This window comes from Arachis ipaensis, chromosome B7, assembly GCF_059453495.1.
Source record: "Arachis ipaensis isolate K30076 ecotype BB chromosome B7, ASM5945349v1, whole genome shotgun sequence".
NCBI classification, from domain to species: domain Eukaryota; kingdom Viridiplantae; phylum Streptophyta; class Magnoliopsida; order Fabales; family Fabaceae; genus Arachis; species Arachis ipaensis.
Window position 1 is genome coordinate 49114135 of NC_142442.1, and position 4021 is coordinate 49118155.

A 4021-nucleotide genomic window follows, 5' to 3' on the forward strand; every position below is an offset into this window, starting at 1 on the left:
CAATAATTCAGAACTTGCTTAGGGACAAGCAAGTATTAAGTTTGGTGTTGTGATGCCAAGGCATCTTAGGCTAGTTTCACTAGCATTTTTCTGTTATTTTTAGTTGTTTTATGCATTTTCTTGAGCCTTAAGTAATCATTTGGGCCAAATAGTCATGCTTGTCTTAAATCATTCAAACATGAAGATTTTGATGCAAATTCCATGAGTTTTTAGTTATATTCCTTGAATGCTATGAATGGAAGAATTCTCATGAATTTTTGCAAGACTTTGATGCAATTGTTTGGATGATTTCAGGGAAGAAGAGGCTAGGCAAGGAAGCAACAAAATCAATAAAGGAAGCTTGAATATCACATGTGGAGTTTAAGTTCCAGTTTAAGCTTAAACTGGAACTTAAACTACCAAGCCATATAATGCTGGAATTGAAGTTTAACCTCCAGTTTAACTTTAAACTGGAGGTTAAACGCCAGAATGAAAAGTCTCACCAAAGAAGCATTCCAAGTTTAACCTCCAGTTTGACCTCAAACTGGAGGTTAAATGCCAGAATGATAATGCCACTCAGGAAGGAGTTCCACGTTTAACCTCCAGTTTAACCTTAAACTGGAGGTTAAACGCCAGAATGGGAAAAGCACCAGGGAGCCATTTCCACGTTTAAGCTCCAGTTTGACCTCAAACTGGAGCTTAAACGTGTTCGACCTCCAGGGCTACCTTTTCCATTTCCACGTTTAAGCTTCAGTTTAACCTTAAACTGAAGCTTAAACGTGTTATATGGAACAGCTTGACCATGCCTTCTTCAAACATAAATAACTTGAGCTACAAAACTCCAAATGAGGTGATTCAAAATGAATTGGAAAGAAGACATCTAGAGCTTTCCAAGCATATATGGCATGCATGGTGGATACTAAAAATTGAGGGAGAAAACAGCCCCGTAATGTGCATAGAAGAGCATAGTACCAACATGCAATCAGGCCAGCTGACCTCTTCACCTTCCATGGAGTATAACTCGAGTTGTAGAGATCCAATTGAGGTGCTTCCAGTTGCGTTAGAAAGCTGACATCCATAGCTTTCCAACGAGGTATAATAGTCTATATTTGGCATCAAATTGGCAAGGTTGACAAGAGAACAAAGTGACGACTCAAGAAAGGGGGTGCAACATTTGAGTGTAGTTTAATGGATCATTATCCTTTTTGGATCAATTATGTCACTCAGCCCTTCAAGCAAGCAAGGCCCATCAACAACACCAAATCAAGGCCACAAGAATCATCTAGAATAGTTTATTTTCATTTGATTGTAATTTGCTTTGAATTTCATTTTCATTTTGTAATTTAGGGAGCCTATTTAAAGGCCTTAGTTTCTGCATTTGAAAAGGGGGGGAAAAAGGGGAATCCAGCCCCTGAGAGGGCACTTACACTTTCACTTTTAGCTAGTTTTCATTTTCTTTGTAATTGAATTCAGAGCTATGACTCACTAAACCCCCTTTCATTGGGTTAGGGAGCTCTATTGTAATTCAATGAATCAATAATAGTTTATCTTCTTCTTCAATCTTTTCTCTTGAATTTTGTTAGAAAGCTTCTCGATCTAATTCCATTGAGTAGTTGTCTTGGGAAAGAAACTACCCATACTTGGAATCCTTCGGAGCCTTGGGAAAGGAATGGAGGATTCATGCTAGAGAAGCTTTCTCACAGTGAATTGGATTGGGGTTTGGATGGATATTGTGACATGTAATCCTACCAAATTGTGGTTCATGAAATTGTGTGGTATAATCAGTGATCAAGCATCATCTCTTCTTATGAACATTTAAACCAAGGGATTGGGAATTTGTTTGTTTTTAGAGAGAATTGGTGAGCCAAGGGATTGGGATCCAATCATATAAGATTGCCAAGCAAAATTCAATGAACGCATTGGTTGAGGAAGAGATAAACATGTTTTGATTCGGAGATCTCAATATCTCCTATAACCCAATGAATTCCCCATTTCTGATTTCCACTTTCTCTTTACATTCTGCTACTCAATTCATGCAATCACCCCCATTCCCTTTTAATTTCAGCAATTTAGTTTCTGCTCTTTAATTCATGCAATTTAAGATTCCGCCATTTCAATTTCTTGTCATTTACTTTTCCCGCCAATTTTACATTCCGCAATACTCATCTCAATCTTGATTCCGCTCAACTAGAACACACTTCTAATCCGAATTGCTCACTCAACCAATCCTTGTGGGATTCGACCTCACTCTATTGTGAGTTTTTACTTGACGATAACCGGTGCACTTGCCGGAAGGAATTTTGCCGATCGTGCAATTTCCTAAATCGTAGCATAACTAGTTTATGTGCATCAGAAATGCTGCCCAAAATTTTTTATAAATCTTTTTGACTTTCATTCATGTTTTGATTTTGGAATCTTGAACTCTGTTTTCCTCTGCTTTAACCAAACCATTCATGAATGCCAGGACATGCATTCTTATCCTCTTTGATTTCCTGGTTCCTAAACTGCAATTTTGATGTTTGATTCCTATTTTTGCTTTCTTCATCTCTATTTGAATCATCATCAAACTGTTTTACTTGTGTGAATATGAGTTACCTATAGCTTCTACCTGTGATTACTTGTTACTTGGACTATTTTCATTATGCCTCTTACTTTAACCCATTTTTCACTAACTCACTAATTTTAACTCTAACCAACCTAACCTTTTCAAAACTTCTTTTTTTTTTTTTTTGCTTTTCTTTCACTTTCTTTTAACATTTTAACCAAGGCGTGATGTTAATTTTTCTATTTAACTTGCATTCAATTACATTTTGGATTGTGATTTCTTCTTTTCAGACTTTTCACTCATATACAATCCTAAATGCACATTTTACTTAACTCATATTCTTTATCCTATTGCTCCTTTGCCACTTTGTGTTTTCTTTGATTATTTGCCTATTTGCTTTCCTATTTTTATTATATCCTGGTTTTCTTTTTTTCAGGATGTCAGATTCCCAGAGAAGGGGAAAAGGCAAGGCCACTACTGGAAAAAGGAAAAGAGGCGAAGCCTCCGTGTCTATAATCGACCTCATGCATGATGCCTCCTTGCGGGAGAAAGCCTTTACCCCGCAGGAGAAGGCCGACCAGCTACTTCCCGCCACTGACCCAGTAAAGTTTGCAAACCGATACTGTGAGCTGAAGTATCCGGTGTTCGCAAACTCCAGGAACCTATACCTAGAGCGGACTTTGAAGATCCCAGAAGAACTCCAGCAATATACCTCTAATCAGATCAAACAAAGAGGCTGGTTCTTTCTGGAGAAACCTCTAACTGAGGTTAATGCATCTTGGGTTAGGGAATTCTACTGCAACTACTACAAAACTTCCCTAGATGCAGTGAACCTCAGAGGGAAGCAGATTCTGGTTACTGAGGAGGCAATAGAAGAGGTTCTGAAGCTTCTGCCTAAGACTGATCAGACACATGGCTATCAAAAAGCTAAGGAGGATATGCGCTATATGCGATTTGACTGGGACGTAGTAAAGGCGAGGATTGCCCTTGACCCGATAGTTCCTTGGATCATGGGCCAGAACACCACCATGCCCAAAGGGATCAAGCGAATTTACTTGAACGATGAGGCTCGGCTATGGCATCAGATATTCACTAACTACATTATGCCGAGTACTCACGAGATTGAGATACCAGCCGCTATGATCACCCTCCTTTGGTGTGTGATGGAGGGCAAGGACTTGTACCTGCCACGCTTTATCCGGTACTATATGGCCAGGGTCCACGTCCACGGCACTCTTCCCTTTCCCTATCTGGTTACACAGCTGGGCCGTCGAGCTGACGTGCCATGGGAGGATGCTGATGAGAGGCCACCTGCTGCAGAGTGCAAGAAGCTTATCCCACACAGCAGGAACTTCCTGGCCTTGGGCTACAGACCTCCATTCCTGACTGCCACTGCTGATGATACAGCTACACCATCTGCCGGTCCCTCTTCCTCCACTGCTGCACCACCTACCCCTGCCACCACCACTGCACCTCCACCTGCCACAGAGCCTGTTT